This window comes from Pan troglodytes, chromosome 8, assembly GCF_028858775.2.
Source record: "Pan troglodytes isolate AG18354 chromosome 8, NHGRI_mPanTro3-v2.0_pri, whole genome shotgun sequence".
Lineage (NCBI taxonomy): Eukaryota > Metazoa > Chordata > Mammalia > Primates > Hominidae > Pan > Pan troglodytes.
The window spans coordinates 16,319,664-16,344,253 of record NC_072406.2 but is presented as its reverse complement, the minus strand read 5'-3'; the positions used below and the strand labels follow the sequence as shown (position 1 = coordinate 16,344,253).

The 24,590-nt window shown below is 41.2% G+C and overlaps 1 long non-coding RNA gene across 2 annotated transcripts in view; it reads right to left on the bottom strand.

Moving 5' to 3' along the window:
- Positions 1–5,163: 5,163 nt before the first annotated feature.
- LOC129136240 (uncharacterized) overlaps positions 5,164–24,590 on the bottom strand; it is a 62,777-nt gene continuing 43,350 nt past the window's right edge. For both annotated transcript variants that reach the window (XR_008537652.2, XR_008537651.2), the window contains exon 2: positions 5,164–24,590. This exon is cut by the window's right edge and continues 15,246 nt beyond it. This is a non-coding gene — a long non-coding RNA (uncharacterized LOC129136240).

The following is a 24,590-nucleotide window of genomic DNA, read 5'->3' as shown; positions in this document are numbered from 1 at the left end:
GGGAGAATCTGGTTTTTGCCTTTTCTAGTTTCTAGGCACTGCCTGCCTTCCTTGGCTCATGACTCTGAAGGGGAGAAAAATTATAGTTTATTTTCTCAGCCCTCATTCATAAGGTCTCAGTTGGGACACCTCTGTAACGAAAGGCAGGTTAACAGGGAAGAAAAGGCATACACATTTATTAAAGTGCATGCAGACATGATAGTCGTACACAAAGTAGGAAACGCAAAGGAGGGCCCAGATGACTGAAGCCTTTACACCATCCTGAAGTTACAGGAAGAAGTGAGGCTTGGTGCGAGGTGAAACAGGCTATGGGAGGGCGGGAGGAGGAGAGGTGCGGCCAGCAAGGTCGTATGTGACGCAGACAAAACCTCACAGGAAGAAGCAGCTCTTGGGAAGTATAGACGGTGTCCTAGGGTAGAGGTCCCTCTGTCACACCATTAAGAGTGTTAGACCTGTGGTCTCCTTTCCTGTAGTTAATCCTTCCCAGATCTGGGGAAGGGGTGCCTCAGAGAAAGCCTGTGTGCATTCGATGTTTATGTCTCTGATGTAGGCAAAACATTTTCCCTACAGATGCAAATCTCCCCACACAAGACAGCTTGTCAGAGCTGCTTTTGTTTCATGTAGCCCTTCTGAATAGCTGTATCAAAATACGCCCAAGAAGTCTATTTTAGGGTGAAACATTCTGGGTTTCCATTAACTCCATCCTTCCATCTTCAGAGCTAGCAGCAATGCCCAGCCAGTCCCTCTCATGCCGGCTTCTTTTTCTGTTTCTCTCTCTTTCACCTGCCTGCTGCAATTTAAAGGACTGCTGTGATTCCTTGGGGCTCACTGGGGAAATCCAAGATAATCTCCCCACCTCACAATCTTTAATTTAAACACAGCTGCAGAGTCCCTTTTGCCATAAAGCAACACATTAATAGGTTCCAGGGATTGGGGCGTGGACATCTTAGTGGAGTGATTATTCAGCCAACCACAGTCTGTCCTCCGATGCCCAAAGATTCAAAATGCATTTACCCCCCATGCAAAATACATTCACCCATCTCAAGGTCCCCAAGTGTCTCCACCCAATACAGTGTCTACTCAAGTCCAAAATCTCATCTGAGTCTTATGAGTTCAAAAGTCCCAGATCTCATCATCTAAACCAGGTATGGGTGAGATGCTGGGCATGATCCAACCCAGGTCAAAATGTCTCTCATCTGGGAGCCTGTGAGAATTGCATTTCTCACAAAATGCAATAATAAGACTATCCAAGGTCTTCCCATTCAAAAAATGCAGACAGGAAAGAATAAAATGAGTTCTCACCGGTCCTAAGCAATTTCAGAATCCAACCATGCAAACTCCATTAGGTTTCAAGGCCTGAGAATAATGCACTGTGGCTTGAGTCTCTGCCTCCTGCTGAGCCCTCGGCTCTGCCCTCACAGTCATCCTTCCATTTTTCCAAAGGCTGGCATGGGTTTGCAGCTAAGTAGTTTCATCCACCTGTTTTCTGCCTGTGGAGTTTGGGGAGTCTGACAGTTTTCCTTCATTTCATCCCTTCTCTGTTCTGCTCATTTCAAGCTGGCAGTGTTTCTGCTGATAGAACATTCTCAAAAACCTTGTGGATCTCCTGCAAAGGACACAGTAATTCACATCTGTAGACTGTGAGGGTTCTCTGCAGGTTTGTCCCCAGTGACCCCATCTCTACTCCTGGGCTCTGCTGCAAGGGCTGAGGGAGTTCATAAGTCACATGTTTAATTTACCCAAAGAGCCCTCGGTATGAGTGAACACTTTGACCTTTTGATCTTTCCAAGGCAGTAATGAAAGGCTGTCCAGCCATACCATACCCTTGACTTTCTCCCCAGAACATGCTTTCCTGACAGTGAGTCTCCTAATTTTGGCAGGTTTTGCAATCTGGACAGGCTGAAAATTTTCCAAATCATCAAGTTCCAATTCCTTTTTCTTAACAGTTATTCCCTGAGTTTATTGTTTTCCTCTCACATTTTACTAGAATCATTAAGAAGAAGCCAGTCCACACCTTTAACACTATGCTTGGAAGTCTCTCAGCTGACCATCCAAGTTCATCACTCATATGTCCTGCTTTCTGCAAAACAGTTCCTAAGCTTTCTGCTGCTGTAGGACACAATTCTTAAGCTTTCTGCTGCTGCGTAAGGAGCACCTTCTTTCCTCCCGTTTTCATTAACATGCTTCTCATTTTCTTCTGAGCCATCACCGGCAGCACCTCAAAGACTCATTTCCACCAACCGCTGGCTTGGGATGATGTAGGTGTCTGACCATGACACAGCCTCCTCCACTGTGCTCCTCACTCCCCTCTGACCCCCATGGGCAGGGCCTTTGACGTCTGGATTTCTTAGAGTCTCTTCAAGGCAATCTTGCCTTTATTGTCATGCTCCTTAAATTCTTCAGCCTTTGCACATTACCTGGTTCCAAAGCCACTCCCCTGATTCCAAAGCCACTTCCAAGATCTTGGTTGTTTGTTACAACAGCTCCCCACTTCCCGGGGCCAAAAGCTGTACAGGTTTCCGAAGAGATGCTGTGGCGAATCATTAAAAATATGGCTTAATACAAGACAAATTCATCATTTTACTACTCAGAAGGTCGAAAGTCTAAAATGCATTTTACTGGGCTGGAATCATGTGTTCTCAGGGACACCTTCTTTCTGGGGACCTAGAGGAAAATCAATTTCCTCACTTCTCCGTTTTCTAGAAGCCACCTGCACTCCATGGTCCCTAGGCCTTTCCTCCCTCTTCAAGGTCCATTGCTCCAACCTCTGCTTCCCTCCTCAAGTCTCCTCTCTGACCCTGATCCTCCCACCTCCCTCTTATATAATAGGAAACGTTGTGATTAAATTGGGCAGATCAGATAACCCAGAATGATCTCCACACCTCAAGAACTTAAATCATATCTGGAAAGGCCATTGTATTATGTGAGGCAATACATTTGCAGGTTCTGGGATTAGGACATGGGCATCTTTGAGGGGCTATTCTTGCTTTTATTTTTTATTTATTTTCATCTTTTATTATTTTTTATTTCAATAGATTTTTTGGGAACAGGTGGTGTATAGTTACATGAATAAGTTCATTAGTGGTGATTTGTGAGATTTTGGTGTACCCAATGTGTAGTCTCTTATCCCTCACCACCCCCCGCCCTTCCCCCCAAGTCCTCAAAGTCCATTGTACCATTCTTATGCCTTTGCATTCTCATAGCTTAGCTCCCACTTATGAGAATATACAACGTTTGGTTTCCCATTCCTGAGTTACATCACTTAGAATAATGGTCTCAATTCCATCCAGGTTGCTCCAAATGCCATTATTTCATTCTTTTTTATGGCTGAGTAGTATTCCATGGTGTGTGTGTGTGTGTGTGAGAGAGAGAGAGAGAGAGTGTGAGAGTGTGTGTGTATCACATTTTCTTTATCCACTCATTAAAGGATGGGCATTTGGGCTGGTTACATATTTTTGCAATTGAAAACTGTGCTGCTATAAACATGCATGTGCAGGTATCCTTTTTTTAGAATGACTTTTTTTCCTCTGGGTAGATACCCAGTAGTGGGATTGCTGGATCAAATGGTAGTTCTACTTCTAGTTCTTTAAGGAATTTCCACACTGTTTTCCATAGCAGCTGTATTAGTTTACAGTCCCATCAGCCGTAAAGAAGTGGTCAGCGGGCCTTTCTTCTACTGACCACAATACTGCACTCTGCTCTTCCGATATTTATGTAGACAATAATAAAAGGAAAGTTGGGCAATGAAGACTTTCAGATAATTAAAGTGTGCTAAAGTCCTTGTGCTGTTCCAGACAAGAAAAAAGAGACCAAGTTTGCACTCTGTTAGTAAAATAAAATCTTGTTATAGAAAAATAACCACTAAACATTTAAAGATAGCCACTAAAAGATGAGAGATACCAAGTCAGTGGAGAAGACAAGACTATGGAATAAAGGAAACTCTATCAAAATAACAAAGGGCAAGAAAAGAGGGGGAATAAAAGGCATGATCATGAAGGAGGTACACAGTAGGACAGTAGAGAAAATTCTAAATCCATCAGGGACCAGGAAACATACACTTTGTAATCTCATGGAAGAAGAGACGGATGTCAGTTGACTTTTCCTGCTGGTTCTGACGGTGCCAGCTGCCACGTGGTGGGATGTTCTGTGGAGAGGCCTATAAGGCAAGGGTTCAGGGTGGCCAACAGCTGAAGCTCCCAGTAGCCCACGAGGGTGAGTCTTGACAACAAGCTCAGCGTGGGTCCTCCTGGGAGGACCTTGTGATGACCACAGCTCTGTGAGGGATGGAGGGTCTGAAGCCCCGGCCTCACTGTGCCCAGTTGCCTTACTCCAAGAATTGTTAGGTCAAAAATGTTGTCTGAAGCCACTAAGTTTTAACTTTTTATTCTCAGGAAGGCTGCTCCTGAAAACTGTGAAAACACCTTTCTCAGGCTAACTCCACCTCACTGCTCTGCAGAACATGAAATTATACACCTTGTAGGACCCAGAAAGGCAGGATGCCTTTCAGCTGCCAGCTCTCCATTAGAGCCCCTATGCTCTTTGAGGGGAAGGTCTTTATGTCACTCTCCAAAGCCACACACAAATATTTTAGGGTTTTTCCTAAGAAATGATGAATCGAAACGAAAGCACAGTGCATATAGAAAGCAATATTACACCTGCCCTGTGGAAATCTTTCCACCTCCTGCTTTCTCACTGGTCAAATCAGTATTACCTGAACCCTACTCAGGGCAGACCCCAGGGGTACAGTGCAGAGGATTCTCTGATGCTCTCAGAGGCTAGAAAACCTGAGAAATGGTTTCTGCTCTTAGATCAAGTTCCATCTGTCAAGACCTGAAGGCCAGTAAGGTGAAGTCTTCTGCAAAGTAAAGACAGACAAGCATGTACAGAGAACCCTTGATTTTAAAATTACCCTTCTGGAGACTTGACACTGTCCTAAAAGCAAGAAAGCGCATTTCCAGACTTCAAGGAAAATGCTTATGAAACAGAAAATTAAGTGCCTACCTGTTCTAAATGAATGGTTTATTCAAACAAATTATATTGCATACTTTACGTGATTTTGAAAGTTAGACCCCACATACATTATATAAGAATATTATATCTCTATTCATATCTGGGGAAAGAGATACAGAAACAGAAGTCTATTCATTAAAGCCAAACTGGAAATTCTTTTTTTTTTTTTTTTTTTCAGATGAAATCTTGCTCTGTCTCCCAGGCTGGAAAGCAGTGGTGCAATTTCTGCTCACTGCAACCTCCACCTCCTGGGTTCAAGTGATTCTCCTACCTCAGCCTCCCGGGTAACTGGGATTACAGGCACACGCCACCACACCCGGCTAATTTTTGTATTTTTAGTAGAGATGGGATTTCACCATGTTGATCAGGCTGGTCTTAAACTCCTGACCTCAAGCAATCCACCCACCTCAGCCTCCCAAAGTGCTGGGATTATAGGTGTGAGCCACCGTGCCCAGCCCTGGAAATTCAATTTATAATTTAATCCATTATGGTAGCTAAAAGAAAATAAATTTTTTTTCTGTCCAGAGAATCTGAAAAATTGCAAAGGGTTTTCATACTTAAGGAAGGAGGCTATAAATGCAAGAAGAATTTGAGTTTTGTCTATGCTACTGTTTGTTTGTTTGTTTGTTTGTCTGTTTATTAAGAGAGAGTCTTGCTGTGCCCCCCAGGCTGGAGTGCAGTGGTCCGATCTCGGTTCACTGCAACTTCCGCCTGCCAGGTTCAAGCCATTCTCGTGCCTCAGCCTCCTGAGTAGCTGGGATTACAGGCATGTGCCACTACGCCCGGCTAATTTTTGTATTTTTAGTAGAGATGTGATTTCACTATGTTGGCCAGGCTGGTCTCAAACTCCTGACCTCAGGTGATCTGACTGCCTCAGCCTCCCAAAGTGCTGGGATTACAGGCATGAGCCACGGGGTGTCCAATGATACTACTGTATAGAAGAATCTACTTTGCCTCTTTGTAAGTCTTTACACCTATGCTAGAATGTACCCCTGCTGGCTTTCAGCCAGCCTCTGACGTAGGGCAAATGTGGGGAAAAGTCACAGCACAAGCTAGACTCCATCATATCCACAACAAGGTAAACTCGAACAGTTAAAGCATGGGGGTATTAAAATAATCTTACAAATCATAGTGGACATTCTCAGCTCTCATATGCATGCCAAGAATATTTTTGGGACCATAAAATATCAGTAGAGGGAATTTTAAAGATTATGTGGCCTAATCTATTAATTTCACATATGAGACAACTGAGGCTTAGAAAGATTAAAAAGATGCATCTAAGTTGCATCGTGGCAAGGTGAGAACTAGAATTCAGTCCTCACTCAGCCCTGTACACTGTTTCTTTACCTAAGTATACATATAGAAAAAAACATAGATTCTAATAACTTTTTGGACTACAGGATTTTTCCAATGGTACAGTCTTCCAAATTTAATACATTGATATTTTCTTTTCTTTTTTTTTTTTGAGACGGAGTTTCACTCTTGTTGCCCAGGTTGGAGTGCAGTGGCGCGATCTCGGCTCACTGCAACTTCCGCCTCCCGGGTTCAAGCGATTCTCCTGCCTCAGCCTCCCGAGTAGCTGGGATCACAGGCATGCACTACCAAGCCCGGCTAATTTTGTATTTTTTTTTTTGGTAGATAAGGGGTTTCTCCATGTTGGTCAAGCTGGTCTCGAACTCCTGACCTCAGGTGATCCACCCACCTCAGCCTCCCAAAGTGCTGGGATTACAGGCATGAGCCACTGTGCCCAGCTGATATTTTCATATTTTTTAAAACTTCTAAAAATATATGCACACACATAAACACATCTTGATAATTCCTATGCATTGCTATCCAGTGCTTACACATAGACGGTGCATTCTCTGGAATTCACCCTGGGTCAGAGCCTTCTCACCTCCCAGCACAAGCCAGTAGCTTAAGCCTCAGTGTCCCAGCTTCGGTGCACTGGGCAGGAGATGGGGCTCCCAAGACCACTCAGCCATGTGGTTCCTTCAGCTCTCAGCGCAGCCGAGTCCAGGCTGCAGGCTCTCCATCACAAGCCAACTGCAGAGTGACACATGTTCTCTACACATGCCGTGACTGAATATTTTGTGTTCTGAAAATATTTGGGAGTTAATTTGTGTTTTGTGCCTAGTGCTTCATGGACCGGTGCTCATTGCATCTTTACAGCCATCTACAAGGGTGTCACCATTATTTGTATTTTATTAGACTTAGAGAGGTGAAGTGACTTGCTCAAAATAACACGGTCTGAACCCCGACCCAACAGGGAGAATGTGGGAAGAAATCAACAAAGCTTATTTAACAGGTATCTGCCAAGGGTTGGAAAAAATAAGATTTATTGTTGCTCCACTGAGCAGAACACAGCCCATCAGAGGTTACTGCACCTTCAACGACATGTGCTTTTGACTGACACATCAAAACACTGGTGGCAAGAGCACTAAATAAGTTGCCTATCATACTTAATCTTTCCAGGATTCAAAGAGGAGTGTAGAGTGAAATGACCTATAAGACCCCTGAGCCTAAAATATAATCTAATGGACTCAGCTTTAAAGCGCTCATTGAGAGGATGGCCAAAAAGCAGCCGCCACAGTGCGAAGCACGATTCCTCCACCATCCGCAGTCCACTCGCACAAATACCCTCAGTGAAACACTTCTTTCTCTCCACCCACTTTTGAGTAGGATGAAATGGCACATTCCATTTTCAAAGTGGGCAGCTTGCACGTATCAGCAGTGCCAGGAATTTGAAAAACGATAACGTGGAACCCACAGTAACTTGCTGGCTGAATTTACTCACCCAGGTGACCCAGGTCGATGAGGGCTTCAGAGCCATGGGGATTTTAAATGCCGCTTCAAAGCCAACAAGGAGCAGAACCAGTGCTGATTCGTGTTTATGATAATGACATTTGAAAGGCTAAAAATTACAAAGTTGTTTACAGAGATGGACTTAGAAAATAATTGTATCTAATGTCTCATCAACATAAAAGAAAGTTATTTTGTAGTAGATGATTGAAAAGAAAAAATCTCCTTTAAAAAGGAAATAAATAGACTAGTTTCAGACAGAAACAACTTCAAAGGCAATCAGAAAATTCAGTGGAATTTTAAAGAGGGAATCTCACTCAAAGAATTCTCTAAAATTGCCTAAACTTAAAAGCATTATTTTTCTCGAGACATTTAATTTAGATTGCATACCAAACCCTGTAATAAACCTCCTGCAAAGAAATAATAATAGACCATAGGCATTATATATGTTCACTGTTCACTGCGTGTAAATACAATGATTGACCTTCCATCAACAGACAAGAGGCATAACTCCATGGCAACAGAGAAATAGAGGTCACAATCATATTTTCCAAGGCAATTTTTGGCCCTCGGGGGATTCACTGTTATACTTGGAGGCCATGTCACCTGAGAGTCAATGGGCAACGATCAAATTTCACCTTGAGCAGGTTCTTTTGTTTGCTTTCTAGTCACAAATAGCTTGGCCCTAAGTGGTGGCTCCCATTCTTGTAAGATGCGTTTATTCATCGTGTAATCACCAGTTCCCTGTAGTGGGGGCGTGGATGGAGTGTCAGAGGCTCCTGCTGGTCTTTAGGTTGTCTGGCCTCCAGGAATCCTAGAGGTAGTATTTGGAGAGATTTTTAAAAGCTTTGTTTCTGTGACCAGCAAAACCTGGATTTGACACTGAGGTCAGCCTGTTTCAGCCAGTGACGTAACCTGTCTTTTTGCCCCAATAAATTGGGAACAACAGCACTCGATGTTAGAGTTGTCGTGAAGATTAAAGAAGGTGATGATTGGACAACTCCCAACCCAATACCTGAAACTGTACCAGCACCCAGTGAGCACTGCTATTCCTGTGACTGCTGCACATTTGCCTTATCTCAGCAGTATGCCTGTGTCACTTTTTTGGTAAGACAGAGACCATTTTAAAATATGAAATATAAATATATTATTTAAACAATTTCCCCTTGGCTCATATAGGTTGAAACAGAAATTATTTCATGGGTTGTGAAGTTGAATGAGACTTACTACTAAGTGTTTATGTAACATAGGAATAAAAATTATTGTTATATCACTGGTGCAGATACATAAAATATACAGATGCATAAATGGTAATGTGTGTGTATATATATGTATAAATTTAGTCATTTCATAGATTGTGGGTAAATGACATTAACAAGCAAAATACATTAGAGAATTTCATTTGTTCTGAATAATAAATATATTACAGAAACAAAACTGCAGTATCAAAAGACAGCACTATAGCAAGTATGGATTTTGTAATAAAAGGCTTTTTTGTAGGCTAACGTCAAGACTTTCACAGTAGCTTAACTGAAGAATCTGCAAAATTTAACAGTTATTCCAATCCCTTCTATGTTAAGGATTACCCTTCAATCAATATCTCATTTTCTCTCTAAAATCTATTGAAAAAGAAAAAAAAAAAACACAACAGAACCAGGATTGTTCCTCTGGCTAATGGTGTCACACGTAAAATGCTCAATCACAGTGTGATTTGAAAAGGCTCAAAGCAGAACTTCTAAATTTGAGCTGCTATTGATTTCCCTGGAAACTGAAGGAAAGAGGCCGATTGCTATTTGACAGTGAGGTTAGAATTTTCATAAAATATTTTCTCTTTTAAAAATCCATAATATATTTCTTTTCTTTTCTTTTCTTTTTTTTTTTTTGAGAGTTTCGCTCTTGTTGCCCAGGCTGGTGTGTGTGATGCGATCTCAGCTCACTGCAACCTCCACCTCCCAGGTTCAAGCAATTCTCCTGCTTCAGCCTCCCATGTAGCTGGGATTGCAGGTGCCCACCATCATGCCCGGCTAATTTTTGTATTTTTAGTAGAGACGGGGTTTCACCATGTTGGCCAGGCTGGTCTCGAACTCCCAACCTCAGGTGATCCACCCGCCTTGGTCTCCCAGAGTGCTTCAATTACAGGCATGAGTCACCGTGCCCAGCCAAAAATCCATAATATATTTCTATAATTGTCTTCTTTACTGTGAATTCTCCAAGTCAAATAACTATGTATATTAAAACGATGATGTATATCATAAAATTTACATGATTGGTCTTTATTAAACAATCCTTCACTCTCTTCTCCTCTGAACATGATGAACCTCCCTAAGGAATAAAGTCAGGACATTTTAAGGGTTTGGGCAAATGAATCATTTCATCTTCAAGTTCAGAAAATAGGACTTCATGAAAGCAAAAGGAAATCTGATTTTCCAAGTGATATGACACATCAGGAGAAACACGGGCTTCTAAAGAATATACACACTTAAAAATGGATTATTTACAATTTTTAAGCATAAAACACACATCAGGAGAAACATAGGCTTCTAGAGAATACACACACTTAAAAATGGATTATTCACAATTTTTAAGCATAAAACAAGACACAGTGTGTGCACACACGTGCATTGCTGATTTCTGTTGCTGGAGGCACGGCGCTGTCTTCGGGTTGTCGTCATTGCTAGCTGGTCAACACCGCACTTGTGTTGTAGCCTTCAAGGCCGAACCCTGGTTTCTGACATCACTTGGCAGGGTTGCTATGGGAACAGTGGCTTTGTGTGTCCCTGAGGGAACAAAGGGGGATTGCCATTAGCGGACTTCAGAGCGGGCCTGGTGCCCTATTGGTACAGGATCGCAGAACAGCACATTCGACGTTATCGCCAAGGCAAAATTCCATTCATGCTTCACATGTCTTCTTCCAGCAAACACGTCTTTGAATGCATGTTATTGCCACAGCCTTGGGACTGGGGCCAGGACAACAGGGAGACTTTTCAGGGCTAGGCAGGGATCGCCCGTCAAGAGCAAGGGGCAGGGTTTTGAATCATGTCTTTTGTCTTCTGAATCCCAAATGACGGCTGTTTCCAGGAAATTTCAGTTTCTGTTGTCATTTTTTTTTTTTTTTAAATCTTAGGGTATGTGTAAGACTAATTTTAAAGTCTATGAACAATCAGTCAGATAGCAGTCTGACTTTCCCAACTCCTGCCCAAAACCAAAATTAGCTAAACTCAGGCACCTGGCTAATGGATACAGACCACCTTCATGAAAAATTAGGGACAATTTAAGAAATCTATTTAATAGATTTAACAATGACTTATTATTTAATAATATTTAATAATGATTAAAGTTACAGCTATTATGCCCAGCAATTTCTCTCATATAACTATATAATTGTTCACAGACAGAATATCTTCATTTAGGACATTCCCTTTATTAATTTGACCTTAACATATTTTGACTTTATTATGCATGTCATAAGTATATGATTTAGAGAAAAATTAGCACATAAATATAAGTATCATTCAGATCAAGTAATAGAACATTATTACCATTCCGGAACCCTCCTTCCTACCCTTGCAATCATAGCCCTTCAAAAGGTAACCAGGCAAGGCACAGTGGCTCATGCCTGTAATCCTAGCACCTTGGGAGGCCGAGGTAGGAGGAGTGCTTGAACTCAGGAGTTCAAGACCAGCCTGGGCAACATGGCAAAACTCAATCTCTACCAAAAAAAAAAGAATAATAAATAAATACAAAAATTAGCTGGATGTGATGGTGTGCGCCTATAGTCCCAGCTAGTGGGGAGCCTGAAGTGGGAGGATCGCTTGAGCCAGAGAGGCTGCAGTGAGCCAAGATCATGCCACTGCACTCCAGCCTGGGCAACAGAATGAGACCCTGCCTCAAAACAAAACAAAACAGAACAAAACAAAACACTATAGGTAGCCACTATTCTGATGTCTGTCATTATAAACTTATTTTACTGGTTTTTTCTTTATATAAATAGAATTATACGTATCAAAGAGAGTATACTGACTCAGCAATCTGTCTTATGGGTGTGCATCTGTAGTTATTTTTCATTGCTGTCTACGTTCCGTGGTATGACTATAAACACGATATAGCGTAATACTATTCATGGACATTTGAGCTGTTTCCAGCTTGGGGCTATTTATGGAAAAAGCTACTCTAAACATTTTCATCAATATCTTTTCTCTTGGTACTAGGCACTCTTTTCTCATGGGTACATTCAGAGAAGAGGAATGTTTGTTCACTGGGTAAGCCTAAATTCCTTTTAGTAGACACTACAAATAGTTCCACAAAGTACCCTTTCCAGGTAGATGAGGCTCTGGCCAGAGTTAATGAGAGTTCTTCTTTGTCGACACTTTTAATTGTCAGATTTTTTTTTTTTTTTTTTTTGCTTTTTTTGTGCCATTTTGGCAGGTGTGCTGTCTCATTTTCATTCATTCACTGTCATTTTAATTTGTACTCAGATGATCCTTGGTGCCCACCATTCAGAGCACTTATTTGGAGGATGTGTGTGCAGTGAAGTTTTCAGCCCATTTTGCCTTCAATTGAATGTTCTTTTCCTGTTAGTTTGTAGTAGTTCTTCATATATATATTCTATGTGTGAACCTTTGTTGAATATATATACCATAATTATCTTCTATACTGTGGTTTGCCTTTTGATTCTCTTAATGGTATATTCTGTAACACAGAGTTCTAGTTTAAAGCACTAGTTTTCAGGCTTTTTTTCTTCTGTGGTAAGTCCTCTGTGTATATGTTTATTGTTTTAGAAATCTTTGATTTCTTCAAGGTCTTCTCAGTATTTTTTCATGACCGCTTTTAGAAAAGATTTTTGATTTTTCTTATTTCAATACAAAACACCTGGAATGATTTTTGTTTATTGTGTGAGGTAGAGATCAAAGGCTTTTTAAAAATATGGATATATAATGGAAACAATCCATACTTATAAGAAAGATTGCTTTCCCTCAATGCATAGCAAAGAGTTTTTTTTCCCCTCTTCTTTCTTTCCCCACGAATCATGTGAATAGTAAGCGTGGGTTTTCTTCTGCACTCTATTCTATGACACTGACCTATTTGTCTATTCTCACACCAATCAGCACTATGCCATTTTCATTGCTGCAGCTTTAACAAGGTTTGAGATCTGAGAGTAAAAGACCCCTAAGCTTGTTTTATATTCTCAATTTGTCTTCATTATTTTTTATCCTTTTTGTTTTCATACACATTTTAGGATCAGCTTTTCAATTTGTAAAATAGAAGGGCTGAGATTATGAGAGGAGTTACACTGAATTTTTAAATCAATTTAGGAGAATAAACTTAATTACAATATTGATTCTTAGAATCCTTCAATAATGTATGCTGTTTATTTTCTTAAGACTTCTTGAATATCTCTCAGTAATGTTTACAGTTTTCTGTGTAAAAGACTCTTGCACACATTACTTTTATTCCTAGAAATTTTATTTTTTCTGCTACTGTAAAAGTTTTCACTTTAAATAAAATTTTTACACAGTTCATTAAAGTATATGGAAACACACCTGATTTCTCACATTAGCCTTTCATCGGTAATGCTGTTAAACTCACTGACTTATTCTAATAGTTGATCTGTATATCCGAATATATTTTCTATCTACACAATCATGCTGACAATGCAAAATGACAGTTTTACTTTATCTTTCCAATTCTCATGACTTTTCCTTTGTTTGCCTTATTGCAGTGAAGAGAACACCCCGTGTACTATCGTGTAGAAGTTGTAGTAGACGCTGTGGTCTTTCCAACAACAAACAAAATAAGCTTTCGAAGTTTTATTATCAAGTATGATAACCTCTGTAGGGTTTTCTTGAGATACCCTTTTTTTAGATAAACAAAATCTCTCTCTGTAGTTTGCTACCAATTTTATTTTGAATGGGTGTTGAAAATATCAAGTGCTCATTTTGTGTCTACCGAGATGCTCCTGTGAGTTTTCATGATAATATAATAAATCACATTGTTAGAATTTTAAATCTTGGCACACATTTATAGAATAAACCCAACTTGGTTGTAATGTATAATTCTTTTTGTATGCCACAGATTTGGTTTGTTAATATTTCGTCTAGGAGTTTTGTATCTCTGCTTATGAGAATAATCTGCCCGTAATTTTCCTATCTTACAATGTCTTTGTGAAGTTTTGTTATTAAGATTGCACTGGCCTCATGCAGAGAGTCCGAAGCGTTCCTGCCTTTGCCATTTTCTGGTTGAGTTCATGGATGGTTAGTGTCAGCTCTCCCTGCAGTGTTTTTAGTGATTGAATGATTCAGTCCTCTGGACTTGACTTTTCTTATTGAGAATGTTTCAAATTACAAGTTCAATTCCATCCATAAAAATGGAGTTATAAAGATTTTGTACTTCTTGTTTTAGTTCTGGAATTAGTGGTATTTTTCAAGGAATCTGCTCATGCCATCTAACATTTCAAATTGATTTGCAAAACAATGGTCATGATACTCTGCTTCCTAACCCAAAGAACCTGCAAAAATGTTCTTTTACCTGGTAAAAGGAACTTGGCAGAGATGACTAAATCGAGGATCCAGTCACGCTAATATCTCACAAGTAAGTATCTCTGTTCCACCCCTCTTCCCTGAGCTTGAGACCCTCAACACCCCAGCACAGCGCTGCTAACCAAATGTCTTACAATCTTGGATGTTCCACAGGGAGGAACCAAACCTTTGAGCCTCTACGCATCTCCCTCTCCTTCCTTTCCTGGATTCCTCTATCTCAATCAGATCATTACTCAGGTCCTTAAACCACACCTGCGTTCATTTTAGTTATCTGTTTAACATTTACTGGCTTCACATTATTTCCGCAGAAAAAAGAAAAAAAAGTGAATTTCTTGCCCAGATCTGCAAAAACTTTAAGATCTGACCTGTAGCCACCCACACCTGGAAGCTCCAGCCTTGCCTCTCCCCAGTTCACCCAGTAAGCGCTGGACACGGGGCTGAGCTGGGACTTCGATGCTTACTCTGCCTGGAAACCTCCTTTCTCTCTCCCCACTTCTGAGGCTCCGCTCAGGTGCTGTTTTACCTGAAACCCTCCAGGCTGTTCTCTCTGGAAATGCCTCTCTCTTCTGCCCTTTATCTTCCACCTGAATGGGAGGATGTCTCATTCCTAACACTCAGGACAGGTCTTGAGTAGCGTTTATCCTGCTTTGTCATCTGCATGCCCCACAGGGCTGAGAGCTCCAAGGAGCTGTGAATCACACCTCCGACTCCCCCCAGGGTACAGGAACGGGGTTCAGAATGCTCTTCCCAAAGGTGAGATACAACATGAAGAGTGGTTATTTCTGGGTTATGGGATGAAGAGTAATTTTTTAGTTTTCTTTATTAGACGTTACAAATGATCCTGCTTGGTGTTAACCACATGTGGCTTTTATAATCAGAGAAAGAAAACAAAACTGACAGTAAAAATACATAGAAGAAGGATTTATTAAGTAAAATTTATAATTAAAAATTCGTTGATTTTAAATGATGGTGCTTAGAGGGTATTACCTTTGTCTTCAAATTGGAATCCGGGGTAATGATTTGCCCAAACACTCCATTTAATTCGAGTTTTACTGTCTGTATTTTGTAACAATAAGATTATTGCTTCTATACCCTACACATGTGCAGAGAGATAAAGGAAGGGTATGTTCTTTTAACTTCTTTTCTAATCTTGGGTCCAAGTCAAGGGATTTTATTTCTAATGCTTGGTCTTTACAATTTTTCTTTTTTCTCATTTCTCCTTGATTTTCCAAAAGGGAAAAGGGGAAACTTTTGGGTTTTGGTTTCAGCATTATTCCCAAAAGACTTCAAATTAATTTACAGGACTCTGGGTTGAGCGCAGTTGCCTTTCTGGCCTGAGGGTGTAAACTTTTTCTTAGGCAAATTCCCTGCTGAGTTCCCAAAATAGCAGAGAGTAAATGTAGTCCCACATGTTTTGAGTCTAAACAGATGTATGTATGTGGATTTGTAAGTGAGTCACATCTATACTGTTCTTTTACTCGAGAGTAATTGGGCCAGGCACTGTGGCTCACGGCTGTAATCCCAGCATTTTAGGAGGCCAAGGCGAGAGGATCACCTGAGGTCAGGAGGTTGAGATCAGCCTGGCCAACATGGTGAAATCCCTTCTCTACTAAAAATACAAAAATTAGCCTGGCGTGGTGGCGCGCACCTGTAGTCCCAGCTCCTTTAGGAGGTGGAGGCAGGATAATTGCTTGAACCAGGGTGATGGAGGTTGCAGTGAGCTGAGATCGTGCTACTCACTCCAGCCTGGGTGACAGAGCGAGACTCCGTCTCAAAAAATAAATAATACAAATAAGTAAGTAGCGTAATCGGCAGAGTATTAAGGAGTCATTCTCCTGCCAGCCACGCTGAATGCACACACCCTGATGGCAGTGAACAGCGTCCACTGGATGTGAGCTTAGTGCTGAGGACCAGCACGCCTTTGCTAATGGCCTCAAAGGGAAGGCCCCTGAGGCTCGGAGAGCTGATGCCCTGCCTGGGGTCTCAGGCTTATGCCGCCGGGATGTCTCTGCTCTCCTCTGTCTCGTGACCACCATGGCGCAGGCTCTCTCTGCATCTTTCCCATCCTCCCCACCTTCCCCCTACAGTTGCCCTCAAGCTTCAGTTCCTAAAGTAGAAAAGAAATAAAAATAAAGCGAAACCAGTACGATGACTCACTGGTGAGCCAAGTATAATTTTCCTTTAATACCGCACAGCATATAAGGCTAATTTTGAGACAGCTCGCTTTCCCCCATGGAATAGCCAGATAAAGTCACTTTCTTGAGGAAACACAGCTGCTTCTAAAGAGAGGAAGAAATGACTTTCTCTGTGGTGATCGCCCGTTTGGAATGTCCCAAGGCTACATTCAGTGCCCCCTTCGCCACTTCCTCCACCTGGGAGCACCGCAGGAGTCGGAATCCCAAGTGTGGTTCATCCACAGCCTCTTTCTCATGGCCTGAAACGTGCTTTTACTGGAAAACACTCTGATACATCCTGAAGCTAAATGCTTCTTAGAATACACTGTGATGTAACACTGTGATGGAAATCATCCCGTAAAAGCCGAGTGAGGGCAAGCATTCCCCAGTCAGGCGGCGTGAGGCTTGCCTGACGTTCACGCACTTCTAACAAGAAAGGAGGTAGCTCACACTCAACGCCGTTACTTAAGTAAGGTTAATACAACAGCAGACAGGAAAAAGCACAAGAACTTAGGAAGACACAGAGCCATGGGCTCCCCGCCAAACACCTTCGGTGATTGCAATACAGAAGACGGCACGTGGAATCTGCCCTTGACTCCTTGAAAATACGATGTGACCAAGTTTTCAGTGTTAACAGGAACCGAGACAAAAACGTTCACGTATTTTGTTATCATCTGTGCTCTGGGACATGAGTTATGTTCTTGAAAATTCTGAGTTTGGGCTACATTATTTTATGAGAATTCACAATAAAACCTTATATAATTATTTGTTCTGTGATGGAAATGTTCAAAGAAATAATCTCTTCCTGGGTACAAAAGTGGACATTAGGATAGACCAGAAAGATTAGTCCTCTTTATATACAAAAACAGGTTTGGAGAGAGGATTGTCAAAGAGGTGGAGAGGCAGCCTCAGAGAGAGAGAGAGAACAACCTCAGATGAGTCATTCAACTCGGCTAAACTTCAACTTACCCAAATGAAAATGAAGATAATGATACCTGTTCTTATAAGGTCAGGCAGGTATCATTGTTATGACAGCAAATGAGATGCTTCATCTGAGAGCGCTAACCAACCTTGAGACAGTATTTAATCCCACTGAAGACACCTCTGTTCATGAGCTTTGGTGCAGAAACTAGTTTTCAGAAACAAATCAGTTTTAAAAAAGTACTTAAAATGTATTTATATAGAGTTAATTTGCATTACATTCCTAGAAACAATGTTTGGTTTTGAAAAGAGCATAGATACACTATGTTTGACTGTAATGTGATAATTGTGTTTCCAAGAAAGCTTATACTGTTAGAGATTATTTTATAAACTATTGATTCAGTGGGAAAAGTTTGGGAATGGAAGTTGGATGGTTTCAGATTTACAACTGAAAAGTTATTTTGCAGATAGGCATTTTAGTAAGTAGGTGAGTCAGTCATCGCAGATGTATAAAGATTAGCCTACACATCACGGAGTGATTCTTTCATTCGAACGCACTGATGCTTCTCACACAGAGTGGCCTTTCCCTCCGCTTTCCACCAGCATCATCAATTTCCAGGCATCTCACACATTCTAGATAATATTCTCACTCACTGTTACAATGTCGAATGCACAGAGCTACTCAAAGTGTCTGTATCGCCTGGACAATAACCCTGGGTAACAACCAATTACTGGCTTCTTGGGCAAATTCTGTTCCCAGAATAATCTACCTCTTTTTAGCCATTTAAAATAATATAACCTCTTGCTATAGAATTAATGTCTGTATTGACTTTCATTTCAATTTTTAAAATAAATTAAACTTCCCACAACCCATTTCCAGGTTAGACTGAATAGCAACAATGGTGATGATAATAATAGTAATAAAATGGATCTTACTTATTGAGAGCTTACTCTAATGCTTCAGTACCGTTCCAGTGTCACTGGTGAAGGTCATTTGGTGTTGCAGTATTTTACAGTGAACGAGCGCATCAGACAACCGCTTCTCCGTGGTTCAGCTGCAGCCTATATTCCCCGGGCTACTAAATTGTAGCCACAAACCAGGGATCCAAATAATAACAAGAACACTCCTAATCTCTGAGTGTTTAACCTAGGTGAAACTTGCTAAATACTTTGTATATAGATTATCTTATTCAACCTGAACAACAAAAGCTAACAGATAGGTACAGTTATGCTCATTTTATAGGTTAAAAACACTAAGCTTCAGAAAGGTGAGTATCTCCTCTAGGATATTACAGCTAGGAGTGTATCAAATCATGATTTTAACCTAGGTACAGGCAACTTCAAGGTTTGAACTTTAAATCATGGCTTTATTTGAGGGGAACAAAAGAATTATTATAAATAATTTTATGTGTCTCAACAGAGCAGAATGTTTGAATTTCTATTAAAGATAGACTACCTTACAAAGCGAGGTATAAATTATAAAACAAACAACTTTATTAGAGCCACACTCAGTTTGTCCATATCCTAAGCCATCATCTGCTTCCATGGAACATCTGTGAATTGGCAGAGCTGGACTAGCTGTCTGAACTCAACACAAGCTACAGACTTAAGTTTATAAAGAACTTGCATATATATTTATACACACATATATATGTATATATACACACACACATATATATATGTATATACATACACATATATACACATACACATATATTCAGAGGGAAAGTTAGGGCAGCAGGAACACTGTCCAGACAGATTTGGGGTCATGGAAAGAAAACTGTTTTCTGACCCTTTGATTTTTAATATGTGTCTTTTTTTTAACTTGTATTTTAGGTTCAAGGGTACATGTGCACATTGGTCATATAGGTAAATTGCATGTCAGAGTGGTTTGGCATATGGATTATTTCATCACCAGGTAATCAGTACCCAATCAGTAGTTTTCTCTACTCTCCTTCCTCCCACCTCCACTCTCAAGTGGACTCTGATGTCTGTTGTTTCCTTCCCTGAGTCTCTGTGTACTCAACGTCCAGCTCCCACTTATAATTGAAAGCATGTGGTATTCGATTTTCTGTTCCTGTGTTAGTTTGCTTAGGATGATGGCCTCCAGCTCCACACACGTCACTGCAAAGGACATGAGGTTTTTTTTTTCTTTATGGCTGCATAGTATTCTATGGTGTATATGAAACATTTAACCTTTGCCTGGATTCAAAAAGACTTCCGAATAAACGAAAGCCTTCCCCAACCCCTTGCCAACCATACCTCCTCAATTCAGAATAGAGACATAAAGCTCTTCTTTCTGCAGTTGCCAGGAGAAAATACTTTATGATCTAAAACCAGTGTTAAAGTTGTGTATATCTAATAACACTGTGGAGCAAATAAATTCATTTGCTTAATTAGGGGTATATCTGGTAACTTATTTATCTTCATCAAGGGTTCACTGGAAAACTACACTGCTTAAAAGTTGATCATGACGGAGATTATTTTCATATATGTTAATGCCTCCATGAGCAAATGCTATGGGCAGTTTTAAGATGTTCCAGATTAAATCATCACAGCCATACTCCTATAACAGTATTTATGGATCATAAACTATACGATTTATCTATAGTATCACGTATCTACATGATACCTGATTTATCACAGTACTAATTTCTTTACATATACTATCTCATTTGGATCTTACAACACCTTCAAATATATAGGCACTAATACCATTCTCAATTAATTGATGAAGCATTTGAGGCTTAAATAGGTAAATTGCCTTGAAAGAAAAAACTACATTCATAACCAACTGGTTAAACTTCACCATTCAATTTTTACGGCCAATAATGTAGAACTTGGGGCTTAAACGAGCCAATTATTTGCAATTATTTGCATGAGGGTTGTAGTGATCAACACCTACCTTCTGTTTCACAGTGGGCAAGTCTATGCAAACCTGTCCCCGAAGTCCAAGGAGGCTGAGAGGCCAAAGAAAGAGGCTGGCAAATCCAGTCTCTTAAAAAGAAACATTTAACAGTGTCTTACAAACAGAAGCCACGTCTGTGACTTAGGGGACTAGACAAGAGAATGGATCCCCGCCATTAGCCCCAGACCTGGAGCTCATGTACCAGGGAAAGGGTGGTTCAGAAGAGACATGCAGGACAACTGAAGTATGATAACATCACAGTTGTTTGACCTATAGGCAGGATTTATGCTAAGTGCCTGCTCTAACACAAGGAACAATCGATAAACTGAAAATCTTGGAGGCCTTCCTAGAACTGGGGTTCATCAAAGCCAACATGGGAGATTAGCTTCCAAGACAGAGTCTCTTGGCCTTAGTGGTGCTGCCTGCAGCATTCTAGCACCCACCTCCACATAAAAGCGAGAGGTGGTTCCCATTTATATCGGAGTCTTGGAAGGATCCATACATTTCATGCAGGGATGTCAGTCACGGCTGGCTGATACACTTATACAACATTACTGAGACCATAACTTTACAGTTTTTGTTCTTTCAATGTATCTGAAGGCCTGATTCTGAGAAATAATACTGCTGGGGAATTGTACAAATGATATGCATTTCATTCTTCTGTTCTTCACTGCATAAAAGAAACAAACTGTGAACTCGGACTTTATCTGCCTGACCCCAGATGGAGGAGCTTGTACTGCCTTGTCATTAGTGTTGGGCTCTTGACTTACATGGAGGGGTGCATTTCGACATGCCGCAGAAAGGTTTCCCAGGACGGGCAATCAGAGGAGGTTTGTCATCTGCTCATCACCCAGTATCTTCCTTATTAATAATACTCAAGAGGGAATTTTGTCTGAATACTTCAGAGCTGGTGGTGGGGATTGGGGGAGGTAAAAACAACAGAAAATAAAGTTTCATTCAAAAATTTAACCCGTATTTTTCAATGTTTTCTTCCTTTTTATTGATACATAATAATGGTACCTATTTATGGGGAACCTATGATATTTCGATACATACGTACAATGTGTAATGGTCAAATAGAGTAATTAGGACATCCATCACTGCAAACATTTGTCACTTTTTGTCATTATTTTTCAATGTTTTCTTCCACTTTACTGATACAAAACAATGGGACATATTTATGGGGAACCTGTGATATTTCGATACACACATACAATGTGTAATGGTAAATGAGGGTAATTAGGATATCCATCACTGCAAACATTTGTCATTTCTTTGTGTTGAGAGCACTTCTGTATTAGTCTGTTTTCATGCTGCTGATAAAGACATACCTGAGACTAGGTAATTTATAAAGAGAAAGAGGTTTAATGGACTCACAGTTCCACATGGTTGAGGAGACCTCACAATCATGGTGGAAGGTGAAAGGCATGTCTTACATGGTGGCAGACAAGAGAGAATTGAAAACCAAGTGAAAAGGGTTTCCCCTTATAAAGCCATCAGATCTCATGAGACTTGTTCACTACCACGAGAACAGTATGGGGGAAACCACTCCCATGATTCAATTATCTCCCAGTGGGTCCCTCCCACAACACATTGGAATCATGGAAGCTATAATTCCAGATGAGATTTGGGTGGGACACAGCCAAACCATATCAACTTCAAATCTCTTCTAGCTATTTTGAAATATACAATAAATTACTGCTAACTATAGTCATCCTATTGTATCATCAAACACTAGAACCTATTTCTTCATCTAACTGTATGTACCCATTAACCAACCTCTCCTTATCTCTCCACCCTTCCCAGCCTTCAGTTACCATCATCTATGCTCTGCCTTCATGAGGTCAACTTCTTTAGAGTCTACATATGAGTGAGAACATGCATGACCTGTCTTTCTGAGCCTGGCTTATTTCGCTTAGCATAGGTCCTTCAGTTCCATCCTCACTACCGCAAATGACAAGATTCCCTTCTTTTTATGGCTGAATAGTATTCCACTGTGTATATGTACCACATTTTCTTTATCCATTCATCTGTTGATGGACACTTAGGTTGATTCCATGTCTTGGCTATTGTGAATAGTGCTATGATAAAATAAATATTTCTCAAAAGGAGACATACACATGGCAAATACGAATATATTTAAAATGTTCAACATCACTAATCAACAAATACAAATCAAAACCACAATGAGATACCTTCTCACCCCAGTTAAAACAGCTATTATCAAAAGGGTGAAAAAAATCAATGCTGGCAAAGATGCCAAGAAAAGAAAACTCTTGTACACTGTTGATAGAAATGTAAGCTAGAACAGCCACTGTGAAAAACAGTATGGAGGTTCCTCAAGAAACTAAAAGTAGAACTCTGATCCAGCAATCCCACTTCTGAGTATGCACCCCAAGGAAAGGAAATCAGTGTGCCAAAGAGACACCTGCACCCCATATTTATGCAGCACTGATCACAATCGCCAAGATGTGGAATTAACATGTACTTTTGTGAAAAATTGAATTATTTAAATGCTTCATTTTGCCTTTTCTTCTAGCCTCGTGCCAGCAACTTAAATCTATCAGCGATGGAGAATACCTGGCATTGGCTTCTGCATGAGTGCCCTTTTAGTTGCTTTGTATTCTTCTACCTTGATTTTTTTTTCTGTTTTTCTACATGAGCGTTGCCTGCAGAGTTCCCTGATTGACTCAAAGTACATCTTCTATATTGCTTCAAGTAGTGCTGGTCATGAACACAATTCAGTCTTAGTCAGCTATTGGAACTGATTGACTGCAAAGTTCTGATGCCTCTTCTCTCAGCCCAGGGCAGATGGATGTGCTATGTGGGGCCCGTACAAAACAGAATCATGGAGCTGGTGGGGCAAGGAGTCAACCTCCCTCCTAGGGCCTGCAGCCTCCACCAGGGCAGAGAGCAAGTTTCTCTCAGCTTCTGCTCTCAGGTGGTGACCTGGCAGGGAGGACAGCTTGGCAGTAGGTGCAGGCACTGGATGGGGACCTCCTGGCTCCTCTCCTAGCTCTTGCAGCACCAGCCATAAGGCACTCAGATCATGCAACTTCCCTGTGTCTCCGTCTCTGCATCTTTAAAATGGGGCTAATAAGAACACTTTTCACATAGACTTATAAAGAGAATTAATTAAAAAACAAAATAAAATAATGCTTGGCTCAGAATGTACACTCCATGAACATCACCTATTACCACTTAAGAAGGGTGCGTACCCTCCAGCCGCATCCATGCCAGTTCCTGTTGTCTCACCCTGGGCCAGCGACACCCATCTTAAGTCACAATTGAGAATACAAGCAAGACACGCTGAAATCTGCCAGAATAAAGGTCCATCTTCACAGAACAAGCCTGTTTACACTTGAACCCACAGTTTTTCAGTCATATCCAGACTTCAAGGAGGGAAGAGGGCTCCACTGCAGCCTTCCTGTAGCAAGCATGGGGGCCGTGTCTGAGTCCCCTGTGGTGTTCTGTCACCATATACTGTGACTTTCAAACAACACAGTCACTTCTCACAGTGTTAAAGGTCAGAAGTCCCAGATCAAGGTTCTGGCAGATCTGGTATCTGGTGAGTATCTGCTTCCTGGGTCATAGATGGCGGCTTCTCACTGTGTCCTCACGTGGTGGAAGGAGTGAGGAAGGAGTGAGGGAGCTCTCCAGGATCTCTTTCAAAAGGGCTCGAATCCCATTCATGGGGGGTCCACCTTTATGAGTTCATCATATCCTAAAGCCCCCACCTCCTAACACCATCACCTTGGGGGTGAGAATTTCAGCATGTGAATTAGGGGGAGACTCAAACATTTACACCACAAACAGGCAAAGAGCCTGCAGCTGCTAGTGAGGCCACGGCATCTCCCTCCTGACCAATCTCCTCTTCTGCAAATTGCAGCTGCTGGGACAGGACCCAGGAGGTTCCGGAGGATCAGGAGGTCCACCTGGGAGAAGAGCTGATCGGCTAGTAGGAGAGCTGGAAAAGCAACAGACACCTCCTTAGTCCCTTCCCTGGGGCCCGGCTCCAGTCTGAGCTGTCACGCCACAGCAAAGGCATCACTTCAGGACAGCAAAGCCCCTGTCTCCCTCCCTTCCAGCTCCTCAGACTTCACCCTGGTAACACGTTTGTTTAAAAAACATATTTTTCCCCCTTGTAAAGAATCTAGGATACACGGGGTCAGCCCAGCAGTTTAGGTATCAAGAAGAAACTGCTCTCGGAGCTAAGGTAAGAAACAGTGCCTGTCTATAGCG